Below are 6,531 nucleotides of genomic sequence, written 5' to 3' on the forward strand. Positions count from 1 at the left end.
ACTGGGACCTCGAGTGTGCCACACTAGAAGGTTTTTTATTTAATACAAGTATCTGTAGGGGCCACGTGTATGCCCTGTGCCTTCTCTTGCTCCCATATGAGGGCATTAAGGGCAGCAAGGGTCCAACCCACTAGGTCTTAGCTTAGGCTAAACCTTGTTAAAATCTTCCATATTCTTCAGTATATTTGACTACATGAACTGATCCAAACTGTCTGTCTCACCCAAACTCTGCTGATCAGACGCTTCCTGCAACCACACCCCTGTACAGGGTTCCTTATCATGCTAAACTCAAAACCTGAAGGTTTCAAGCCTTGTCCATCTGGTGATGGACTAATTCCCCTGAAGGATGGACACAGTAGGTGTTTCTTTTACCTTGGGGGACTCATAATCTGAGTAGATGCTCAGTTTGCTTGTCCTTCTCTGCTAGAACATGCAAGCTGTGAGACAAGAGGCTAAAACTCCATATTCTGGAACAATCCCTGAAAGTATCATCAGACCCTAATTAAACGAACTTCAGAATCCTATTAGTGGATAAAACATCTTAATCCAGCAGGCAACACCTAAGACAGCACTTAGGAAAGATTTGGTACTGACAATGGATGGTGCTGATATCTGCAGCACCAAGCTGACCTCAACATCAACATTAAAGCCAGCATTGACACCTCCAATATTGAAGCCAGGCACTGAGAGGCTGCTCCAAATATCAAGAAGCCTGAGAAAGGAGCTCAATGTCCTCCCATAAATTCAAACACAGCAAAGACTCTGGAAAAGACTCTGCTAAGCCTCATGTGGTGTCAAGGACTGGGGAGAAGGAGGAGTCTGTGACACAGCAGTCTCTGCTGGCACCATTCCTGGCTCCAGTGATGCACCCCTCAGTGTCAACCCCAGCCTCGCTGGAGGGACTAGGCCTGAATGTGAGCCACCGTTGGTACCAAGATACCTAGTGGCACTGGTACAGACTCCAGCACCAAGAGTGCCTTATGTGTTGGCACCACTCCAGAAGAGGTTCGCTCCTCACTGTCACCAGAGCATACATTTTCCCCATCATCAAATAGAGAATCCTGTCCCCTGAGATCTGCGATCGCACGACCGAGACCAACTTCATCTCTATCATCCTGTCAAGACTGGCACCAGACTGTCCAACCCCCATTGAATCAAACTGTACTCCTATAGCATGTCACCATGGCCCTATTGGGTAGTGAAGGCCCACCATCACAGGCATCAAGAAGCTGGTCTCCTCCATTGCCTTCAATGCCCCACTGAAGATTCTCTCCTCTTTGTCACTGGATGAGGCAGTGTACTTGGCACCGATATTAGCACTGGGTGACTTTTAAAGTATCCCAAGAGCTCCTTGTGGTGATTGACAAGATTAACTCAAGACTGATATGTTTGTCATACTGAAGAAATCCCACAAGCCGTTCAACATCCTGTCAACTTCTGGTGTAGCCAGGATTGCCCTTCCCATTGATGAGAGACTCCTTGACCCAGTCAAAGCTATGTGGCAAACGCCACTCACAGTAACACCAACAGCAAAGCAAGGGGGGGGGGGGGAAAGCACCAGGTTTCCCCCTATGGGGTTTGAGTACTTCTGCACTTACCCCAACCCGAGCTCCATAGTCATGTCTGCCATACAAGAGAAGTCGACATTGAGCAAACGAACACCTAAGGAAAAGGACTCTAAAAGACTTGGGAGGAAGGGTTGCATTCAGCTTTACTGCAGCAGCATTTGGCTAACCACCAGGCTGTGCTGGCCAACTACAGTGTTCTCACCTGGGACAGGGTGACACCTTTCCTCGTGACAGCAGAGAGAAGCTTAAGGATATAATTAAGGACGGTCAGTGGATGGCCAAAATAGACTTGCAGGTGGTGACTGATGCCTCAGACATGGCAGAGAGGTTATAACCACCACAGTGGTCATGCACAGAGCATTGTGGCTGCAAGCATTAGGCATACGAGAGAGGTACAGGCCACAATTGAGGATTTGTCCTTTGAAGTCTCAGGGTTCTTTAGTGTGAAAAGAAAGATGGCATTCTGCACTCACTGAAGGACTCTGTTCATGTCCCTGTTCCATACCACAAGTTGTCGCGTCTTCAGCAATAGCTGTGAGAGTTCATAGAATATCACACCAAGAAGAGCCGACGTCACAGCAGAGGGCAGCAGCCTTCCTCTTACTGTGGAACACATCCTGCTCCTTCAACACGGCAGCAGATTTTACAAGACCATCAAGAGCTACATCAGACCCAATCTACAGAGCATAATCTTCAGAAGTTACCTTTTCCCATTCCACTATGTGTCATCTGCCATGACATCAGACAGGTGGATACTAGAGATTATTGCGCAAGGCTACCTCATCCCTCTTCAGGGAATCTTCTTACAAGAGCTTGCTACAAACAGAATTGTTCTTGTTGCTTTGTCTAGAAGCCATTGAGGAGTTCCCAGTAGAGTTGAGGGAAAGAGGCTTCAATTCCCAGGATATTTTTCTCATTCCAGAGAAAAAAGGGTGTCTTCATTCTATCCTAGACCTGATCATACTCAATAGATATATATGCCGTCTCAGGTTCAGGATGATAACACTTGCCTCCATCATTACATGTCTCCAAGCTCAAGACAGGGTTGTGGCTCTGGCTCTTGACTTGCAGGATGCATATTTCCACATAGTCATCCACCTGGCCCACAGGAAGTACCTAAAATTCACAGTGTGGCCCAACCATTATAGAGCTCTATCATTCAGACTTTCAACAGTACTCTGTGTGTTCATGAAATGCTTGGCAATATTGGTAATGTGTTTAAGAAGACCAGAAATCCACATCTACCTATACCTGGACACCTCGCTGATTAGGGAGGGTCCCAACAGGAGACTGCAACAGCCTTGCAATACATCCTTTCCCTGTTCTCTCAACTAGGACTCCTGGTGAACTATGAGAAGGGGTGCCATTCTTGGTCCCTTCCCTGATGATAACTCTTACCATGAATATTTGAAGGACAGATTGGGGTGCCCACTTGAACTATCAGCGATACAAAGACACGTCTCAGGACAACCTGAAACCTCACATGACTACCTTAGCTCCAGGATGTTCATACTGGGCTGCATAATATTCCTGCCAGTTCTGTGTAACTCCTGATGGACACACATCTGTAATGTGCTCTGTAAACAAGCAAGAAGGTGCTCAATCATACCTTCTTTGCCAGGTGGCCATTAAGCTCTGGATATGCAGTTATCAACCGGGGGTAGCCTCACTAGCTCTACATGTTCCATGGTTACCAACAACCTAGCAGACTTCTTGAGCAGACAGTGATGACCAACCACACCTGTCACTGCAGAAATCGATCCTAGACCCAATATTCTGTCAGTGGGGGCCTCCATCATAGACTTATTTGTCACAGAGGTCAACACCAAGTGTGTTTGCACTTCTGCTCCAGAGGACACGTGAGCTTGGGCTCCCTACCAGACACCTTTCTCCTTCGATAATCTCAAGGATTCCTTTCCCCCCAAGTCCCCAGATCTCCAGGATAATATCCAAGATCAGACAAGACAAGGCCTCAGTCATCATGATAGTCCCATACTGGCCAAGGCAGTTTTGGCTTGTTAGAGTGTTATAGATGTCTGGGTGGCCTCCCACTCATCTTTAACCTTGTCCAGACATACTATCTCAGAATCAAGATCAGATACCACACCTAGGCCCACAGTCATTGCACCTGATGGCTAGGATGTCAGCTGGTTCAGCACTACCGACAGAGACTGCTCCCTACAAGTTAAGGAGATTCTTATACAAATCAGGAATACTTCCACCAGGAAGATTAGTTTTCAAAATGGAAGGGAGTCTCCATAGGGTCAACTCAGACTCATGTTGACCCAATGGAGACTCTGATACTGAAGATCCAGGAGTACATCCTGCTCCTGAAACACAAAGGGTTAGCCCAATTGTCTCAAGGTTCACTTTGCTGCGATATCTGCATGTCATGCTCTGGTACAGTCATACTCAGTATTTTTATGCCCTATGGTATCAAAATTCCTCAAGGGCCTCCTTCATACTTGCCCTCCAGTCAGAGACCCAACTCCCACGTGGGACCTGAACATCGTTCTCCTGAAGCATAAGGAGCCACCCTTTTATCCACTATCAGAGTGCTCAATACACCACCTTGCCATCAAAATGGTCTTTCTCATGGCCATTACCTCAGCATGGAGAGTCAGTTTGAACTCAAAACCTTTATGACTGGACCACCTTACACATCCTTCCATAGGACAAGGTGATACTGAAATCACACTCCAAGTTCATTCCTAAGGTAGTCTCAGAATTCCACTTAAACCAGTCAGTTACTTTACCAGTCTTTTCCCTGAAGCCACACTCAACGTCAGGAGAGCAAAAACTGCATATTTTGGACATCTCCAGAGCTTTGCCCTTATTACCTCATGTGACGTATGGTCAGAAAGGGTTAAACATCCTCCAAAATAAATAACCCTCAAAAGACATGTGGGGAGATAATGTTTGTGTTTTTGTGTATTTACATATATATGAGTAGGATCAACGATGTAATCAACAGTCCCTGTCTATGCTGTATTCTGATAGTTCAGAGAGCAAAAGAACATCCTAGCATTTAAATGAATTGTAAACACGGGATATCTTGGTATTCATCTCTCTTTGAAATGTACTGTGAACGGTGGAGGAACAAGCAAATTGCCTCATGTTAATTTGTATAGCTAAGTACTGGTGATGGACCTCCTTCAAAGTCATCCTAATTACCTTTTGTTCCCCGAGGAACTCCCAACTTGTCAAAGAGGACATATAAAAGATCCTTGGGTCCTGATTCTGTCATCTCACATCTGCTTAAGCTTCATCAGGGAAGTTTGAGTCACAAGACTGAGGGCCCAGTTATGCTGGTACACCCTGAATATGATATTTGGACATTGGACTATAACCTATGAACTATTTCTGAAAGAATCTTTGCAACTACAAAGCTCACCATCTCTGCTATGAATCTGAATCTTAAGAATTGAACTCATGTCTGTATGTATATTGATCTTTTAACCATACACTCTCTCTTTTTTGTTTTTTAAGAAATATTAGTTTAGTTAATAAGAATTGGCTGTAGCATGTATTTGGGTAAGATGTGGAATATTCAATAACCTGGGAGGTAATGTGTCCGATCCTTTGGGATTGGTAGAACCTTTTATTTTATATGATGAAATAAGATTTTCAGGAATCTTCACCATATTTTGACTTAGGTACTTGGATGGAGGCCTGAGGCTGGATCATTTTAAGGGAACTGTGTTGTTTGGACTTCTGAGTAACCAGTACGGTAATTAAGACGCTTTCAGGCTGTCTCCCCACTTCCTTGTGTGCATTGAGAGGCCAAAGTTTCTCATCGCAGCGACTCTCTAAGTGGATCACACAGTGTGTTTCCACCTGCTGTCAAATGGCTGGTGAGCCTCTTCCTCCGAATGTCAAGGCACCCTCAACAAGGACTCAAGCAGCATTCTCTCCTGCTTCAGAAACATGCCAGTCTCTGAGATCTGCAGGGTAGCTACATGAAGCAACGCACTGACCTTTGGTAAACATTATGCACTTGACATGGCAGCCTGTTCAGATGCCAAATTAGGCAGTGCAGTACTTCGGTCACTGTTTGATTGATACAGGTGAAACTCCTCATGCCCACCATCCAAGGAGGATACTGTTTGCTGGTACCCTACACTGGGGATCTACACTGACATATATACTCAAAGAAGAACGAATGATTAGTGTGGTTCTTTGAGGTGCTGTAGTCAGTGTTGACTCCATGACCCACCTTCTGTCCCTGTTTTTGGAGTCCTCAGCAACATGGGCTTTGAACTGCAAGGAACCTGAGGGAGGGTCATGGCTGCCCCATCCTTTGTGCCCCACATGGAGGAGGCAGAGAGTGGATGTGCAGCCCCAACAGACACTACTATTAAAGAACCTCCAGCCTTGCACTCATGAGGTGCGTTTACACCTACAGTGGTATCCACACCTATTATATCTCAAAGAACCACAGTCTCTGTAAGGTAAGTAACACTCAAGTGTTACGCTTAAGGCAATGGAGTTAATCCACATTTACACTGCTATGAAATCCGAATCGGGCACTAGTAGAACAATAAGTTTTAGACTACACGGACAGTAGGATCTGCTTGTCTGCAAAACCTCACATGGAGTTCTTTTCAGACATCTTTTGCTGCTGTTTTCTTTTGCTGTATTAAATTTGAAGTACTTTCTGTCTCCCTCTTCTGTTCATACACCCTGAATATGGATCTATTAGGACCTTAGCAAACTTCAAGGTCTGTTCCTTCTGCACTGAGATGAGAATATGATGTTACCTACAGCAATTGGTCATCAGAGACAAGTGAAACAGCACTATTTTAAGCTTTGCATACACAATCACCATAACTCACTGTTACAAAAGAAACAGTTGCTGAGAAATTACTGTTTTGTGTTTCAGCTCTGGCCTATAGCACACTCATAGGTACACATCTCTGACTCTAAAAACTCTCTTGACTGTCCTTTCCATCAGAACCTATGC

The sequence above is a fragment of the Terrapene carolina genome, unplaced genomic scaffold (genome assembly GCF_002925995.2).
Source record: "Terrapene carolina triunguis isolate 2854851 unplaced genomic scaffold, T_m_triunguis-2.0 Scaffold146, whole genome shotgun sequence".
NCBI lineage: Eukaryota > Metazoa > Chordata > Testudines > Emydidae > Terrapene > Terrapene triunguis.